This window comes from Podarcis gaigeae (genome assembly GCF_964106915.1).
Source record: "Podarcis gaigeae genome assembly, chromosome: 8".
In the NCBI taxonomy this organism is placed as follows: domain Eukaryota; kingdom Metazoa; phylum Chordata; class Lepidosauria; order Squamata; family Lacertidae; genus Podarcis; species Podarcis gaigeae.
The window spans coordinates 66,302,903-66,323,039 of NC_139684.1; the positions used below are offsets into that span (position 1 = coordinate 66,302,903).

General features: G+C 44.9%; 2 long non-coding RNA genes across 2 annotated transcripts; one reads left to right on the forward strand and one right to left on the reverse strand.

Moving 5' to 3' along the window:
* Window positions 1-5,150: 5,150 nt before the first annotated feature.
* LOC310850117 lies at window positions 5,151-8,319 on the forward strand. The gene is made up of 3 exons (XR_014567227.1): window positions 5,151-5,324; window positions 6,258-6,339; window positions 8,261-8,319. It is a non-coding gene; the product is annotated as an uncharacterized lncRNA (long non-coding RNA).
* Window positions 8,320-9,897: 1,578 nt separating this feature from the next.
* On the reverse strand, window positions 9,898-13,361 carry LOC310849986. The gene is made up of 3 exons (XR_014567168.1): window positions 13,057-13,361; window positions 10,277-11,094; window positions 9,898-10,066 (listed from the first exon to the last, which is right to left on the reverse strand). It is a non-coding gene; the product is annotated as an uncharacterized lncRNA (long non-coding RNA).
* Window positions 13,362-20,137: the final 6,776 nt, after the last annotated feature.

Sequence of the window (20,137 nt, forward strand, 5' to 3'; positions counted from 1 at the left end):
GGTTCTACTGGCTAGGGATGATCGGAGTTGTAGTCCAAAAACAGCTGGAGATCCAAGTTAGGGAAATGTTGAATTAGGGCAATGGACTCTTGGCAGTACTTTTTCTTAACACAAGTGAGATGCATGTATGTTCCCACCAACCAGCCAGCCTGCCCATATCCTCTTCCAAATACTCTGCTCCAGTTTTCCTCCCCTACTCCAGTTTTCCATCCTCCCCCACCCTACAGACACTTAGCATTCTGTTACCAGTGAACATGCTCAGTCCCCATTGGGAAGGGTGTTCCCCTTTTGTTCAAACCCCACCACCACCTCCAAAGACTGTTCGTTGCATGCTGATACCTCCCTTTTGTTTCTCTGTGTCCCATTTTCACTCCAAAACCATTGGCCCACAGCAGCTGAGTTTGCTGTTTGACAGAGTCATTGTTTCTGGCATGGGTTTGAGGCTGAGCCTTGGCTGCAATGAAGCCCTGATGCAAAAGTGCCCTTAGGAAAACAGGAAATCCACATAAGGTAGCTTTGCGTAACTGACAAGGGTTTTCATCTGAAAGAAGGCATGGGATCCAATTGTATTAAAACAGCAAGATGGATGGCTCATCAGTCTAAGCTTAGCTCTCATTGCTCTCAGATGACATGTTCACTGGCGGCTAAAGTACATTGTAGTGCTCCGGCGTCAATTTCCATTAATTTTGCAGCTGATTAAGTGTCCTTTTAGTCAGGTGACATTATATGGCCATGATTTGAGGAGGGAATTCAATTCAGTTTGCATTTAAAGGCAAACCTACCTGATTCACACCTTCTGAAACAAGTCGCAGCCAGCCACCCTTCAAAATGTGCACTTCTCTGGATTTGTGATGCTGTTCCTGAGCCAAGCCACATTCACAGAAATGCAAATACTAGGGTATAAAGAATGCATCAAAATGCTTCTGTTGGTGAAAATAGCACTAAGAGAAATTGCTTTACAAAAATGTGTATATTGGGCAAAATTGCATGCCAACATGGACATATCAGGAAAAATTCATGGACGAATTTACGTGAGAATGTGGCAAAATGGAGAACTGAATTAAGATTGGAAAAATGAGGAACTGTGAGAAACCAACATTTTCCAATACCTAGTGATTTTTCAGATGACCACGTCTGCCACTTAGGGAGGAGTACCAGGATGGTACCCCAAAATGAATTCACTGCACATTTTGGAGCTGCAAAGCATAGATTGCAGATGCCTACTTGTGAAGATCCATCCATCCACTCTTCTGCTGCAATCTGCATCAGGGGCTCTAGGGACATTCTCACATCCCAGGAGAGAATTTCCCACAACAGCTCACATTGAGAAGTAGCTCGGCTGTTTTCTGAACCAACATGAATTTGCTCATTCTTTCCAGGTAGTGTTAGAAAGCAGTTGGTATGACCAGTATCCATCAGTGATTGGGACACAGAGTCGGAGGCTACAGGGGCATCAAATGGGGAACTGGGTCTGGGTCAGAGCTGACTGCTGCAGATAGATAATAATAATTTAATAATAATTTATTATTTATACCCCGCCCATCTGGCTGAGTTTCCCCAGCCACTCTGGGCGGCTCCCAATCAGTGTTAAAAACAGTACAGCATTACATATTAAAAACTTCCCTGAACAGGGCTGCCTTAAGATGTCTTCTGAATGTCAGGTAATTCTTTATCTCTTTGACATCTGATGGGAGGGCGTTCCACAGGGCGGGCGCCACTACCGAGAAGGCCCTCTGTCTGGTTCCCTGTAGCCTCACTTCTCGCAATGAGGGAACCGCCAGAAGGCAATAGAGACCATTGCACCTGAGAAAGTTGGACAAGAATTCTCAGGGGAATCTCCCAGGTTGTCAGGGCTTCTGGGGTCAGAGCCTGGACCCTCACTGACAACTTCCCCTGAGCCAGCAAAAACAGATGCTTCCCAATGCACATCACCAGTGTGGCATCACCAGGAGCACACCAGGGAGAAGGCTGTGGAAAGGAGGAGAAGGAGGCTGGCCTTTTAGGGCTCTGAAGTTCTCTCAAGCAAGTGGAGACTGAAGGAAGTTGTCTGCCTCAGTCTGCTCCCAACCTTTGGCTGGAAGCTGGAGCTGTCCCTGGTCCTTCAGCCTTGCTACTTTCCCTGGGTTTCCAGCATTGGACCAGAAATTGACAGCAACCTTTTTCAAAAGCTGGACCCTGGAAAAACTGTTGCAGTAGAAAATTCATCCCTGCAGAGGACTTTGGGGGCATGAGGGTCCGTTTGTGCGTGCTTGTGTGTGTGTGTGTGTGTGTGTGTGCGTGCGCACACACTTGTGTTTCACAGTGCTGTGTCAAACCCTACATTCAGATTTCTACATATGGTAATCTTTGTCCCTTGTGAAATGGACTGGGTATTTTTTTTTCTTCCTGCCTCTGGATGCTTGAGGATATGTTTTTTTATTTTAATTTTTGCAGGGTTTGCACTGTGCTAATCAAAATAGACTCCTGGAGCAACGGCAAATGCATTGCTGCATGCCTCTTTGTGGGCCAGAGGCTGCTTGGTCAGCTCCGTCTCATTAAAACCTATGCCATACATAAACACAATTATGAGTCTTTGAGGTGCTGCAAGACACTGCTGGGGTTTTAAAGTTTTTGCTATTAACAGACTCACAGGCCCTCTGGAATTTGGCCAATGACCTCAGGTGTGATGGGAGTTGTAATCCAGCAATTTTTACAGGGCCTTAGGTTCTCCAACTCTGGTCTAAACAATGCCCATTTTATTCAGGAACTGCAAATGCACTCTTGTGTTATTTTGCCCCTGTTAATGGTTGTCTAGCATACAGGGAGGTGAACATTCTTATTGCTGCACTGATGACAACAGGTAAAAAAACAACCTTTGGTTTGGTCAGCCTTAGCTGGAGTCCAACATGACAGCAGCAGCTTTGCCTTGACCCACCTGGGATGTCCTCATAACCCACCTGGGCTCTCAAGCACCTATGGTACAATAAAGAGCAACAGTAACAACCAAATAAATACAGGTCTCTTGCAATATGTTCCATAAACTGATACATGCATACACAGGGAAGACAGAAACAAGGAACGCAAAGAAAGATAGAATCACATTACTAGTTTGTTGAATCTCTCCAGAAATCAGTATGTAAGGCTGGTGGTTTGGGGACCTACAGACAAGGAACTGATAAATAGAAACCATACATTTGTAAATGCTTCAGGTTTAGCCAGACCCTTAGCCAATTTTGAAATTGTGGGTTGGATTTTCCAAGGAGGCTGATCTTCAAATGCAAATCATACCAGATGCAGAAAATTCCGAGGACGTTTTCCATCCTCCCACCACTGCCATTCTGACAGCTGCTAATAAAAGAATAACGAGGTCTTTATGGAGCAATTTGGGACCAGTGAAAAGTGAGAATAAGGCTAAAGAAGGAGATTTGAGAACAGTCTGATTAGTGATTTGGGAGAGGCAATTAAATATTAGATCCCAAAACCGAGTTATTTACCACCACACAAAAGCCCTGGATAGAGCAACGTCTCCAATAACAGTGTATTAGTGGTGAATTCTGCATTATTAGTTGTTATGTGATGATTCCTCAATGCAACCACGTTACTGCTTTCCAGAAGAGTCACATAGCGCAACAAAAGCAGGACAAAAATAATTTGGAACATTTGTGGTGTAGGAAGTTATGGGATTTCAGCAGAAGGCTATGGGCTTTGTACTGATTGGAAACAAAACAATGCAACCACCCTAAACTTTATGTGTGCACAAACAATATTGAAAGCAGGATGGTGTAGGGTTGCCCTGATAGCATCATGAGCACAAATCATTACTCAAGCACAATAAAAAGAACTTCTGGAGCCACCCAATGTCTATTGCATCTCATGTAGTAGTTGTCCTTTTTAATTGAAATGCTTACAAGGTGGTCTGAGCACTGATTCCTTCTTGTTACTGGCATTAGCTGACCACAGTGGCTGGCGCACAAGGTGTTAGAATTCCTGCTCCATGATTGCAGTCATGGGATTTTTGTCTTTCACATGCCTGGGTCCTACTCGAGTGTAGGCCGAACTCCTGACACATAGTTCCTGCTGCATTGAGTTGGAAGCCCATCTCCAATTTCCCCTGGGATCAAAGCGACATGATGATGTCCTTCCACTCTCTGGAGGGTTGTATGGAAGGGAATATGGACCCCTGGGAACAGTCACCTTCTCTCCCCCAATCTCCCGAGCCCTTGGGCTACCTTGTTTTTGACTCTCCCTGCAGTGTGGATTCCATGCAGACCCACATCCAACCTGCGCATTAGCCCAGAAGGCATAAATCAGCAAAGTCTGCTTTCAAAGCTGAACTCCAAATTGCTCCACTTTCCCTGCAAATGACTGTCTATTCCTTTTGTCAGGCAGACAGCATGTTAATGACTCAGAAAAGGGGGAAGGCGGTTTCCTTAATGGCAACTAATGGCTGGAAAATGGCTGGAGGTCTCTCTCGAGTGTCCTAAGCTTGGAAGGTGATGCACCCCTGTGGCCGGAGAATGACATGCCTGTCTCTTCAAAATCTAGGGGTCTGGCACAAAATGGAGGAGTGTGTGTGTGTGTGTGTGTGTGGTGGGTTAAATGAGAGTGAAACAGGAAGGCAGAGCAAGCTGTTCCTGCTGTGGTTTCTCTCCCTCTTTCAGTGCTGTGTCCCGTGGTGACCAGGGTAATGGCTTGGAAGATGCCCAGTCACCTGGAATATGTGGATAGCAATGAGCGTATTTCTGAGCATGAACAGAATCCATAGCATTGTGCTTAAACTAACCCAAACCAACCCTTGTTTATCTGGAATTAGAGGAAGGGCCATAGCTCAGGGATGGAGCACCTGCTTTCCGTGTAGAAGGTCTCAGGTTCAGTCCTTCTTATCTCCAGGCAGGGTTGGGAATGTCTTCAGTCTGGAGCCCTGGGGAGCAGCTGACAGTCAGTGTAGACAATACAGGGCTAGAGAGGCCAATGCTTGTGGGGGATAGTCAAAGGGCAGTCAAACCAACAATTCATTGCCTTGCTAGATAAGCACATGATAGGAGCTGAAGCTTACAGAGTTTTCCTGTAAGTTGGCTAGAGAAACCTCTGTGAGACACTCCCACTGGGCTCTGACTAGGGGAGGGTCTAGTCATATAAAGTCTCCTTACCTGCCCAAGTACATCCTGTTTTGCCTCTCTTCACTGTTACCTCTTCATCTCATCACCAAGCCAGAAAGGTGAGAACAACTGCCAAGCTCAGACTCCATTTCAAGTTAGACTAAAATATGTCTGTGTAACCGAATTACCATTTTAACCTGCCTGAAGAAAGATGCTGCATCTGTCCTTCTGCAACAGAATCTCTGGGTAAGTCAATGTTATTTTCACCTTTTACAATGACTGTTTGTGTGATTGTTGTTCTAAAGGGGGAGAAAAGGAAAATCCAGTCTGCCTTAAAGCACCTTGGATTACTTAAACTAAAAGGCTAAAACTAGCCTATCTAAGCTTCCCTTTTAAGCTGCAAAGGGATGGCACTCTGCTGAACTCACAAACATGAGGAAGGAAGGATAAAATCCAATGCATATATCTTCTCCTGGCGCATCCCTACAGCTTTGACTCAGTATAAGGAAACTCACTATGTCCCCAGTACATGAAACGTTGCATACCAAAGCAAAAGTCTCTGCCCCATGGAGCTTACAATTTAAACTAAGGCAGCAGGGGTTTAGCTTACCACCTGAAGTGTTAGAATGGACGGAGCCAGAAAGAAAAGCAACATCAAGTGCCAGCAACATCAGCCGCGATCCGTTTGCACAGGGCTTCGCATATAGTTTGATCTCAAAGAAGGGCTGGCCATGCAATAATAAATTATTCTCTTTTTGGCTGTTTGCGAAGGTGCTCCGTGCTTCGGCTCCCTCTCCTCTGCCATTTCCATCTCTGCTCTGCTCAAAGGCCTTTTTTTGTTTTGTGTTGATCAGCTGGATTCCCAAGAAGTACAAAAGGAAATTCATTGATGGGGCTCTGAGCTATGCTCATGCACACCTGCAGCAAGCTAAACGAGAAGCAAAGCAACCTTACAAGCAGCAGAGCAAGACGAGTGATCCTCTTGCTCACTTTCATATGCCTGAGCCTAAACAATAGCTTAACAGCACAGTTACGTGGAATGATGTGCTCAGCCTTTCCACCAAAGGCCCTCTCTTGCCTCCCTTCCCCTCCCCGCCTGACACTCTTCCACTCTTCTTGTTGCTCCTGGTCTTAAGCAGAGCATGTATTTTTAATGTCTCCTTCTCTAATGAGGTCCAGAGCAGAGAGGAGGCAAAGGCTGGAACTGCTGACACCATTCAAAGCCTGTGAAATAAATCAGCAAAGTGGAAACAGAAGTCAGGTGAGAATGCTATGCCAGTCAGCTCAGCTACAGGCTTCACTTGAGCCTAGGGATGGAAGAATCTGTCAATTTCACTTCTCTCAGTTTCTCATTATTTCTAGCCTTAAATTCAGTTCTTCAAATTTCTGCATCAATTTGTGATTTTAAAAAAATCATGAAAATCTATCTGTGTTTTGGTGTGCTGATCTGCTAATTAACACATCTTTTATGCTGGTGGTTCCAGTGTACACATTTTTGCAAGCAATTTCCCCTAATAATGCATTTTCTGTGTTGCTTTTGCAAACACATTGATTTTTACAAATGCTTTCCCCTGTTATGTGCATTTAAAAAAAACATGGTTTGATTGGAGAACTGCATCGCAAAATTTGGATATGTGTGAAGTTTCAAGGTAGCTGTGGTTCAGTTTGCATTTTGTTTTGGAAAGCATGAATTTGACAGATTTGCCTTTATTATTATCCAGCTATTCATTCACTGTATTTGTTAGTTGCAGTAGCATACAATCCGTTGCACCAGTCTGGGCCTGATCATTGGGCCCATAACATCTCTGGTGCAGTTAACATGGTGTGACATCTCCAGGGTTAATTCGAAAGATTCATTGGGTTTGATCAGGAAATAATCCCATTGATCCAGTTACAGATAGGTAGCCGTGTTGGTCTGCCATAGTCAAAACAAAAAAATTCCTTCCAGTAGCACCTTAAAGACCAACTAAGTTAGTTCTTGGTATGAGCTTTCATGTGCATACCAAGAACTAACTTAGTTGGTCTTTAAGGTGCTACTGGAAGGAATTTTTTTGTTTTGTCAGTCCCATTGATGCCGCTCTGCAGAGAATGGAGGGGACATTAAATGGAGGGGAATCTGTGACCGGTTCCAAGTAAAGGGCTTTGCTTTGCTCCTGGGTTCTTCAGGAAGCCAGATGAAATGCAAACAAGCAAGCTGCCAGCAAAAGGTAATTGCACCCTTTCTCCAAAGCAAAGAAATCATTGTAATGGCTGCAAAGCCCCCTTGCATGAAAGCAAAGCATTAAAGCCCATTAGGGACCAGAGTTATCTTTAGCCTTGCCTTGTTTGCTCCTGATTGGAACTAGTGGGTTATATTGCAGGGCTTTCAAGAGCTGCATAAAATTAAGGAAAAGGGATGTCTCGAGCCCCAAAGCGCTGGTGGGATCATCTTTGCATTGGCAGGCGCCAACACAGGAGGTAGAAAATATTGGGTGATGGTGAATGGTGGGAACCTGGGTAGAAGACGTGGGGTGGCTCCTTTCTGCTGCAACTTCAGCCACTTTGGAAGGGAGAGCAGGTTTGTTGGCTTCCCCCTGCTTCGCCGGCTTGGAGCAGCTATGGGCGTAAGGTAGAGCTGGAAACAGCAGAGACTGAATAGGAGCCTGAACAGGAACGTTCTGCTTTCACAAATGGGAGCACTCCTTACCCAACCCAAAGAAGCCCATGTTTGTAACACCAATGTTCCTGCAAGGTGAGCGAGTCTCGTTAGTGAGCATGCCATACCTCCCCTTTCACATTTTGGTGGGAGGGGCAGAACCACTTGTTGGGACATCTTCATTGCCAGCGTGGTGTAGTGGTTAAGAGCAGTAGACTCATAATCTGGGGGACTGGGTTCGCGTCTCCGCTCCTCCACATGCAGCTGCTGGGTGACCTTGGGCAAGTCACACTTCTTTGAAGTCTCTCAGCCTCACTCACCTCACAGAGTGTTTGTTGTGGGGGAGGAAGGGAAAGGAGAATGTAAGCCGCTTTGAGACTCCTTTGGGTAGTGATAAAGCGGGATATAAAATCCAAACTCTTCTCTTCTTCCACCCAGGCCTGAACATCTTACCTTGCTCTTGAACTTTTGAACCATTACTTCTGAGCCTTGTGTCTGCTGCCTGTACTGTGGTTTTCCTGAATAATGATCTCTTAATTATCTGCAGGAAAGAGCTTCTGAGATGGGAGCTGCGACAACGGCAAGCTGTGCTCAGAGCTGTTCTTGCAAATGTAAGCATAGTAGCCATGTCTTACAGCCACCTTCTCCAGATGATGTGATTGTAGCTGTACATATCAAGGCTGTAAACTGCCTCACCCCACCTGATCCAGGCAGTTCAGGGGGTTCTTGGAACTCAGCAATACCCCCCTACTGGAGTAATGGGGGCAGGGCTTACACTGACCTTACACTGACCCTGGTCCACCCAGTGGCTGGCGAGGTCAGAGGCAAAAGTGGGTGCAGCAATGAAGGTAAATCTTTCCTTTGTACAGCTGATCTCCTTCTATTATCATCCACATATCCCTTTCTGTCCCCCACCCAGGCAAGCAAGTGACAATTATCAGAGTGCAAGGACACACTCCAGCTTCCAGACCAACCCCAAGATTGCAGTAATTCAGCCATGAGGTTGCCCTGCATGGACAACTGAATGGATGCATTGAAGTCTCGATAGTGAGCTCATTTTATGTTTGCTAAATGGTTTGTTTTTGTCCTATTTGAATTGACTGGTGTTTGGTCAACCAACTCCCCCCACCCTTTGCCTTGGATTTTGCTATGTGACTGTTCATTGAAAGCAGCTTTAAGCACTGCTAAGGGTGGCGTATAAAGGAAATCAATGCATCGCTCATTGCTCATGGTTCCACAGTCAGGTGGGTACATCTCAGTAGTTGGGGCCAACGTGCGTCTCTCTAGGGTGGTGGAGCAACATCACAAGAGAGGAGAGCATGTCTTCTCCTTCCCTCATTTCACATCACTCCACATCTTTGCCTTCTATGATAACGTAAAGGTTTGCTACCAGCAAGGTGGTTGACGAGTGGAGTCAGCTGCGGTTCCACACACACCACCATCAATGAAGAGGAAAGGGAAGGAAGGCAGCAGCTGGCATCCTTGTCAAGCCAAGAGGTATGTTTGTCACGCATGCCTTTCAAGGATGGCCTCGCCGTTCAGCCCGCTCACCAAATGATCCATGCCTGTTAATTATTTGCCTGATGGAAGACAAGTCTGTTATGGAGAGTGTTTAATTAATTAGTGTTTGTTTCCTGGATAATTGCTTACCCGGCAGAAACTTGGCATAATTGGCTGCTCTGGGTCACTTTGCACTCAACAGCAGCTATTACTCAAGGAGGCAGAGAGGATTGCGCATACTGGATTGGGCTGAACTGTTGAGGGACCAGGTTTTAACTCCAGAAAGCAAATTGATTCTTTCTGCCAGTGTGACCTCCTGGATATTGTGGTATTGTTTTGTTTTGTTTTCAGATGCTTTTCAAATAGAGATAGCTGGACCTGTCACGACTGATTTCTCTCAGGGTCTTGTTCTTTCCCACTAGTAAGTTCAGCTTTCCCCATTGCCACATCAACCGTGGTTTTAAAAAATCCATGTGAAATTTCACACACATTTGAAGGCATTTTTGCCTAACACACACAATGTTGCAAGGAATTGCATCTATTATAATGCATTGTTAATCAATCTAAATAATAAAAGAAGCAATTATTTAATAATACATTTGAACGTGATTTTTGCTAATACAAGCTTTTTAGGAAATGTTTCCTTTAATGTGTATGCTTTTTGTTTGGAGGACAAAGAACTCAGTGTGTCCCCACCACCACCTGCATTCCCTACAATAACAACAACAAAAAGACAGTCCTGGCAAGTAGGTATCCATCCATCAAGGCCACTTTCCAAGGCCACTTGTTAATTATTTTAAAGTCAGAAAGACCAAGACAAGAAAACAACAACTCCCTGCTTGAAAATATGAAACTATTATGGATTTTGGCATTTTAAAAGGTAAAGGTACCCCTGCCCGTACGGGCCAGTCGTGTCCGACTCTAGGGTTGTGCGCCCATCTCACTTAAGAGGCCGGGGGCCAGCGCTGTCCGGAGACACTTCCGGGTCACGTGGCCAGCGTGACGAAGCTGCTCTGGCGAGCCAGCACCAGCGCAGCACACGGAAACGCCGTTTTTAGTTAGCCTAATAAATGTATTGCCCTAATGCAGATTATGGAGGAATGTGAATCCATTTCACTCCCCACCCCCCAGAAAACCCCTGGATCTCCAGTTAATCCACTCTGGTGCATAGGAGGCAACTCTGAGGGGCCAAGGTCCCTTTGCCCCTCCTAATGAAATATTTGAGGGGATTGCCTCCCCCAAAAGTGATGGGCATTGCCATTCAAATGGTGTGTGCCATGCCTTATGATTGATTAAGCAAGTTGACATCACTGCTGCTGTGCCTGCAAATTTTATCTGCTTCTGCCAAAAGCTTAAAAATAGTTACAACCATTCTTTTTAAGGTTCCATTTTATGCAGATCACTAATTACAGATCAAAGCACAGGGTGACTCAAAAACAGATTCATTTTTTTAAAAAATAAGCAAATATACAGGCACAAGGTAAATCCTGGGGTCAGTGCACACCTTATTAGGTACTCATTAATACTTGAGTCCAAGAGTTTAATGTTCTCTTCTATATGAGCAACTCAGAGGCAAAGATTCTGCCTTATTCACAAGAGAGAGTAAAGCAGGTTACTCTCATAGGCAAGACAACAGAGGTGTTATGAGAGTGTTTGTTGTGGGGGAGGAAGGGAAAGGCGATTGTTAGCCACTTTGAGACTCCTTAAGGGGAGTGAAAGGTGGGATCTCAAGTCCAAAATCATCATCATCTTCTTCTTCTTCTTCTTCTTCTTCTTCTTCTTCTTCTTCTTCTTCTTCTTCTTCTTCTGCTTCTGCCATGATTCCTGCATTGCAGGGGGTTGGACTAGATGGCCCCTTCAGTCCCTTCCAATTCTCTGATTCTTTGAGAAATGAAAGAAAAAAACAGAACTGGCATATTCATCCTTTGATAACATTCAGGTAACCGGTGAATATGAGTAAATAGAATTTGAGTCACAGTGGCTTCTGTACCAGGAAGGAAAAGATTCATGTTCTCTTAAAAGGATAATGGATGTGCTTTATAAATGAATCTAGACTTTTTTGGATCAGTGATAAGACCTCTGAGAGCAGCAGAAACCATCAGCTGTGACTCTTTGGAAATGAATTCTGCTCTCTGACCAGGAGAAACCTGAACCGCTGACACCTGCAGAATGGGGAAAAATGCGAAGTGTGTCCCAAACTCTTGATGGAAAACATGACACACAGCAGAGAGAACAATTCTTCATCCTTGAGAAAGGAAGTTAGCACAGCCTTATTAAGAACATAAGGAGAGTCCTGCTGGATTTGACCAAAGTCCAGGGTCCTATTCTCACATCAGTCAATGGGATGCCCATGGGAAGCCCACAGTGGAAAAGAAAGCTCACACCCCGTGCCCTCAGAGTTTTGGCTTTTGCCAGCTACTCCAAGGGAGAGAGCCATGACATTTATTTCTGAGTCAAGTGTGGGTGGAGATGGGAACATTTATCAAAGGACTTTGCAACCAGCTTTTCTATTTTTTCTCAGGTTCCCAAACCAAAGAACAATGTTTGAACATTTGTATCCCATTGTGCATTAGAAATCCCAAGGCAATGTAAAGTAATGTCCCCAAGAATCAGTACAATCAAACCAGAAAATGCACAATGTCCACAGTGGATAATGTCAATATTCAAAGCAAGGGAATAATGGCAGCAAATGCCTGAGGAAAGAAATAAGTCTTCAATGGGTGCCTAAACTATTCAGCACTTGCCTGATGTCTAGGAGGCATACAAATGAGTACCACTGCGGTTGGACAAGCAAACCAAGGTCCTGGGCTCCATGCAGCCCTAGGGGCTGAGAGGACTCAGCCCTTATAAGAGGAGAAGGGGCTACCTCCTCCCTTAAATGTATTAGGCAGCTTATTTGTGATTTAAAAGAAGGGCCCTCTGTGTTTGCCCTGTTTATTATTAATTTATATCTGGAGGGAGACAAGCTGTATCTACAGCAGTGACCACCAGATGCCTTCTTCTGCCCCAGCTGCCTTAAAACATGTCTCTCCTGTATCATTCTCCACAGCCATTCCAACAGTTTGACTTCACCTACAATGGCACACACTTCCATTTTCTTTTGAGACAGACTGATGCCAGCAACAATTTATATCCCTTTCCTTCAAGGTGGCATTCCTGGTTCTCTTTCCCCATGTTTTATCCTCGCAACAACCATCAGGCAGAGTGCCAGTGACTTCGCAAAATCACCCAGGGAGCTTCAAGTCTGAGTGGAGATTTGATCCCTAGTCTCTCTGGTCCTAGTCCAACTCTCTAACCACTACACCACATTGGATCTCAGGATCTTCAGAGTGGCACAACACAATATGACATGGCATCCCTAGTTTTACGTTACCAGTCCCACACCCTCGTAAAAAAAAAGGTCAAGTACCCCTGGATGGTTAAGTCCAGTCAAAGGCGACTATGGGGTTGCAGCGCTCATCTCTCTTTCAGGCCAAGGGAGCTGGCGTTTGTCCACAGACAGCTTTCCAGGTCATGTGGCCAGCATGATTAAACTGCTTCTAGCACAATGGAACACCGTGTGAGAAACCAGAGCAGCGCACAGAAATGCCATTTACCTTCCCGTCGTAGCGGTACGTATTTTTCTACTTGCACTGGCATGCTTTCAAACTGCTAAGTTGGCAGGAGCTGGGACAGAGCAATGGGAGCTCACCCTCTTGTTGCTCACCCTCTTGTGAGGATTTGAACCGCCGACCTTCTGATTGGCAAGCCCAAGAGGCTCAGTGGTTTAGACCACAGTGCCACCCGCATCCCTCATAACTAGCCTGCCGCCATCAGGTGCCGAGGACAACGTTATGCAGTTACCAGTATTGAAATAAGATTCAGCTGCCAGTCTAGTCAGCCTCTGTACAGGAATGCTGGGTGCAGTATAAGGATAATTTCCTTCTAACAATGTCTACACTGCCCTTTGACTGGCCAAGCACTTGGCAGTAGCTACCATTTATTACAACAGTTGTGAACAGCACTTGATTTAATAAGGAAAATCCTCCTCCTCCTCCAGCAACTCTTTTCTTGCATTTCTGTGATTCTCTTCGATAGTCAAAGGGCTGTACTGTCAGGGAAGATGCCACAGTACCACTGCATCAAAAAATATGGTACCAAAGCAGATGGTATCAGAATGCTGGGGGAAGGGGACTCAGCTTTGCAGAAATAAAGGTGAAGGTAAAGGGACCCCTGACCATTAGGTCCAGTCGTGGCTGACTCTGGGGTTGCGGCGCTCATCTCACTTTACTGGCCGAGGGAGCCGGCATACAGCTGGTCATGTGGCCAGCATGCCTAAGCCACTTCTGGCGAACCAGAGCAGCGCATAGAAACGCCGTTTACCTTCCCACCAGAGCGGTACCTATTTATCTACTTGCACTTTGATGTGCTTTCGAACTGCTACGTTGGCAGGAGCAGGGAACGAGCAACAGGAGCTCACCCCGTCGTGGGGATTCAAACCGCCGACCTTCTGATCGGCAAGTCCTAGGCTCTGTGGTTTAACCCACAGCGCCACCCATGTCCCTTTTGCAGAAATACAAACACTTTAAAATAATTAAATCCAAGGATGAAGAAGGACTGGGCATACTTAGGGGTCACCAATGGAATGTTGAGCGTCTGCTGTAAATGAAAACGTGAGACCTTTTGAACTTGTGGGGTGAGCAAATTGCAACTTTCCACTTTAAGGAACTTCTTGTGCTGGCTGCATTGGCCCCCAAATGCAAGACGCTACAGCACTTAAACTTCTCGTTGCAGACGAGGAATATGTGGACTCTAGCTATTTCGGGGGGGCGGGACTTGCAAACTTTGCATTTCTAAATGTAAGAAAGACACGGAACACTCCTGTGCCTTTTGGTTGGATTTCATTTCTTATGTGTCAAATTCAGATATACAGTGGTTACAGATGCTTCAGGTTACATACCTTTCAGGTTACAGACTCCGCTAACCCAGAAATAGTACCTCGGGTTAAGAACTTTGCTTCAGGATGAGAACAGAAATCGTGCTCTGGCGGCGCGGCAGCAGCAGGAGGCCCCATTAGCTAAAGTGGTGCTTCAGGTTAAGAACAGTTTCAGGTTAAGAATGGACCTCCAGAACAAATTAAGTTCTTAGCCCGAGGTACCACTGTTCTGTACAAAGCTCTCTTCCTCCACCACATTGCAAAATTTGGCTTTCAGGATGTATTTTTCTGCTTTGCTTTTTCTATGTGATCTGCTCTCTGTTTATCTGCACGATCCAACCTCTGTACCGCTCCTATGTTTTGTAACTTTAACTGCATTTTTGTTTTGATGTTAATTTAAAAAGCATCAAAAAGAAAAGGAGTGAATTTGTGTAATTAATACTGTATCCTGGAGGAAGCGTGGCCAGCAGGTACATTGATGAGGAACACCCCTGAGAGGAGGTGAGGAGGTGATGTGACCTTTCTATTACAGGTTCCCCACTGGTCTTTCTCTGTTTCTGGTGTGGCGAGGGAGGCCTGGGCTTCAACTGCAGCAGCAGAGAGGGAACTCAAACAAGCCATCTCAAACTTGGTCCAAGGATGCTCAGCAGCATTGCTGACAGTCGAAACAGGTTGCCTGTGTGAGGTGACTTGCAATCATGCTCTCCGTTTAATATCCCTCCTGCGATCAGTACCTGTGCCGGGGGAGATCTTAGCTGTGATTGCATTCTGTTGTTTTTGTACAATCTCAGCAAATGAGGCATGCCTCGGCGGCTCTCCGAAGCAGGTCTCGCAACACTCAGAACACACAATCTGCTCCCTTCCTTCTTCCCTCCAGTAATCAATGCAAGTCAGCGCTGCACGCATCACCTCTGCTCCGCTGAAACTGCTGGTGGGCGGAAAACCTCAGCTGCTCACTACGGATATATGCATATATATCCTCCAAGGAGGGATCCTGAGAGATGTAGGTGTTGAGCAGTTTCTCAGATCCATGCTGTGCTCCTGCCCCTTGCCTAGCAGCTTTTGTCCCATAGCCATCTGTGCCAGGACACAAATTACTCTAGTGGTGAGCGTGTGGCCCTTGTTGGTGCTGGACTACAACTCCCATCATCCTTGACCATTGGCCATTCTGGCTGAGCCTGATGGGACTTGTCATCCCAACACAAGATCAGCCCTGCTGGATAAGGCCAAAGGCCCATCTACTGTAGCCCAGCACCCTGATCTCATAGTAGCCAACCAGATGCCCAGGGAAGCCAGCAAGCCCCATTTGCAGTTCCCATAGTCCTAGTTTCCAGTTGCCATTAGTAATAGCCTTACCTTCCATGAATTTTTCTAGTTGTCTTTCAAAACATCACGGGTCATCACTACCTCTGGTGTAAATGAATTCCATAGTTTTAACTGTGTGCTGCGTGAAGAAATGCTTTCTTTTCTTTTCTTTATTTATATGTAATTTTTATTAAATTTTCTGTTTTACAATTTAAAGAACTCATTTTTACATCCTTAAGATATCAATGGCTTCCCTTCTTCTCTTTCCATGGTTCATTTTGCATATCGTAAATCCCTGCATATTTTACAAAAACTATACCATTCAGCATTCCATTATTATATCCATCAAAACTTATTTACATTGTTGAATTTATCTTGATGCTGCCAGCCTTTTCAGCTGTACACAGTTATTTCCCATGTATTCAATAAACGTTTTCCAATAATCTCTAAACGTATGCCCTTCTTGTTCTCTTATTCTATATGTTAAGTCTGCAAGCTGCGCATATTCTGTCAACTTAAGTTGCCATTCTTCTTTAGTTGGGACCTCGCTCGTTTTCCATTTTGGGGCCAAAAAAACACAGGCTGCAGTAGTGGCATTCATAAATAACCTTTTTTGATACCTGGGAATTTCAGTCTGAATTACTGGTATCCCCAACAGAAAAAACTCTGGATTTTGGGGGAAAGTACTTTTGGAACCCCCCCTCCAATTCATTATGGATCACTTCCCAATACGCTTTTACCCTTTTACAAGTCCACCACATATGAAAGAACGTTCCCTGAACCTCTTTGCACCTCCAGCACTTATCTGATCCAGTCTTATACATCTTAGCAAGCCCACTAGAAGTTAAATATCATCTGTGAATTATTTTCAGGTAGTTCTCCTTCAAAGAAAAACATGCTGTAAACCTCGTCACTTTTCCAGAGGTTAAAATGTATATTGTGTCCTAGATCTATTGCCCAGTGTGTCATTGAGGCTTTAACAAACTCATCTTTTGTTTCCCACTTTAATAACAAATTATAAATTTTGGACAAATGTTTCTCTTAGGAAATACTTTCTTTTCTCTGTCCTAAAACTTCTCAGTCCTGCTGTAACCAGCTTTTCCCAACCTGATGATGTTTCCCTAAGTTCATCCCATACTCTACATGGGGAAAAACATTTACATGAACAAATTATGTGGTGCAGGGCCTCAGCTCAGTAGCAGAACATCTCCAGGTAGACTGGGAATGTCCTCTGTCTGAAGCCTTAGAGAGCCACTGCCAGTCAGTGTACCTAATACATGTACTGAGCTAAATGAACCAGCGCATGACCTTCTCAGCCCTTCTTGTCTGCATGAAGAAATGTAGCTACAGAGATGGGAAAGGGCTGCTATATTTAACTGAAAGTGCAAAGCAAAAGGAAGTGAGAACCAAACTGAGAATACAATCATTTGCACTATTTCTCCACCAGGCACCTGCAACAGCAATCCTGAAAATTTAAAAGGAAATTACGAGGTAGCCTTCAGTTGTAGCATGTCTGCAATTAGGTGCTCTGCTCAGCGATCAAACAGGTCCCTGATATTTAATGGCAACTCGCTTGCTTGCTTCAGGATAAGCAACCCTTGCCGATTTATCCTTTCAAACAGCTCCACAGTGACTCATCCCCGCCCCTCCAAAGAATAATTTAAATTTCCAGTCACATCTGGAACTATTAGCCACTTTCATGTTTTATCAAGATCTTCTATTTGCAAAATCTTTGCCGGAGGATAGATTGCTATTATTTTAAAGGGAGAGACGTGGTCTCTCCAATCCATTGCCTGGGTGAATGAGTTTCCATAAACAGCTTTGTCTTCTTCCCCTCTTCCCCCTCCCCACTTTCTTCTGCATCATCTCTGCACTGCTATCAGTTCGAAATCATCATTTTTAAGAACTTTGTGCGCTGCGTTTACCTCTATGTTCTGCTTCATTTAAAAAAAGTATCCATAGAACAGAGCAAGTTCATCCCTTGATGTTTCAGTGATACAGATCATCTTCGTCGTTCAATCTTTGCCATCAGCTCTTGATGTTCTCTGGGTTCTGCATAAATATCAATTCAATAGCCTTTTTCCTTTTATGGGATGGGGCAGGAAAGCATTGGTGGCTGGTCCATTGGGGGAAAACGGGGCACTCCCTCACCAACTTCAGTCTGTTCTCAGTGAGCCCCCACCTGCCTTCCCTTTTACCTATAATGGGGGGGGGGTTGCCTGGCAGTTTCTTCCTCCGTAGGCTCATTGTTGCCTCATTATCTCCCTCAGGGGAGAGGGATGGGGGAAAACTAGAATTATTTGACCCTGCCTGTCATTGGCTCTAGTGCCACCTACTGTTAGGCTTCCTGCCTTCTGCCCTACCAGTCCCAAATGTGTGGGGAGGAGGTATTTGAGCTTTTCACTACAGTCACATCTACAGACAAAATGCCTTGTGGCCCCAGATGCCCTGTTGACTATATACCAGCAGCCTCATACTCAGCATCACTTGAGAATTCTAAGAAGTTGGGGGGAGGGGACCAGTGCCATCCTCCATCTTGATTCAAGATGGTGTCCCATCATGCCCAAACAGCAATCAAAACGCGCTCCTTGATTGCAAGAGCCATCATGATAAATTGGGTTACACTCTCTTAGGAGCTGTCAACACCAGTGCAGTTTGGAAAGCTTTCACCCACCATCTTGATTTAAAATGGCGTCCAATGGTATACAAACATAGGCCCAAAACAAAAAACACTCTGCTCCTCAATCTCAAGAACTGTCCAGCCAAGAACACCACTTTCCAAAATACAGAGAGGACTTAAAAGAATTAAACTCTGTGGAATCAAACCAAAGGCTTGTGTCAGGGATGGGGAGCCTGTGGCCCTTCAGAGGTTGTTGGACTACAACTCCCATCAGGCTAGCCAGCATGGCCAATGCTCATGGATGTGGATGTTGTAGTCCGGCAATCTCTGGAAGGTTACAGATTCCCCATCACGGCACTAAATTACTCGGCACTTGAGCAGGCCAATTCCCTATTAAGAACATAAGAAGAACCTGTCAGGAGTTCCGCCTCCACTTGAGTAGGACCCTGGCAGAGGCACATGCCTGACTGGCATGTTCTCTCCCTCCTGGTCGATCGTTCGGGAGCTTCATAAGCTTTCCTCAGCCCAAACATCACAGTGACCGATGCCAACTGACACCAGCACACTTAGGGATCCGCAGAGTTTGCGCAACTTGCGCAACAGACCTCAGCAACTCAGCATATTGGCTAATCTACTTTATTTACATATAAACACACATGGAGCACTGCAACATGGCTCCCTCTCTCTCTAGCATCAGACAGCAAAGAGAAAAAGGACAAAGGACAATAGTCCCACTTCACGGAACACAGTAACACAAACATCCTGTCTCCGTCACTTCCCACTCTGTGGAATCAAAACATATATCTTCATGTGATAGACAACAATCCCATGACTGCAATCATGGATCAGGAATTCTAACAGAACCTGCTGAATCAAGACAATGGCCCATGGAGTCCAGCATCTTGTTCTTACAGTGGCCAGTCTGTGGGAAACCCACAAAGAGAACTCAGGCACCAGAACCATCTCTCCTCCTCCAGTTTCCAGCAAATGGTGTTCAGAAGCATTGCCTCTAACTGTGGAGACAGAGCTTAGCCCATATGGCTAGTAGCCATTGATTGCCTTCTCCTCTGTGAATTTGTCACTCCTCTTTTAAAGCCATCCAAGTTGGTGGCCATCACTGCGGGTGAGTTCTGTTGTTTATCAATGTGCTGATTTTCTTATATCGTTTTTGAACATTCCCACATTTAGCATCATTGTACGTCCCCATCCCCCCAAATGTCCTATTTCCTCTCCCCTCCAACTGATCCCTTAACATTCTGTACATCCTGGAAGCTCACAGGTCTTTGTCAGGCTGGTGTGCTTGTGTTTTGTTTTGTTTTGTTTTGTTTTAATGTCTTCAAATTTACAAACTTATATCCTTCTGTATCTCTAGGGGAGCTCCCTGAAATTTCAGTAATACTCTTATTTTGCAGTTGCCTCATTTTGCTCCCAGGCTGATAGGGAGCTTCCTAAACAGCTGTTAGTACGAACAAGGAAGGACCCACAAGGAAGCATTTCCACAGGTTTTTTTAATTAAGTCTGACTGTAAATTGCATTGTAAAGGTTAGGGATGGTTGGTTAGGATGCTGCATTCTGTCACTACAATATCTCTCTCCCCCCCCCTCTCTCTCACACAGAGGAACTACCAGTCACTATCACTGAAAACAAAAATAATAGTGATTGGTGGTCCCTGCTTCTGGCAATTGATTCGAGCAGCTGAGTACACCTTAGCATAGATGAGGATGATACAAACCCTACATCATTCTCTCATGCAGAGCAAGCCAAAAGATTAATAATGAACGGGCAAATCCTATTCTGGGTTCTAAAGCTGCTATAATTCAGATGTGTTATAAGATTCCCTCAAGCAAAAAGCAGGAGGCAGGAAGGAAGAGAGCAACTTGAGTAAAAGGCAACCAAATTTATCAAGGGGCTGGAGCAAGAATGGGTGAATGTGTTAGCTTTTGTTTTTCTTGTATTCTTAAGTTCAATTTGCCACATTTCCACACCAGTTTGTGATAATGGTGATGATGTAATTATAAAGCAGCAACAACATACATACATACATACATACATACATACATACATACATACATAAATATAATCCA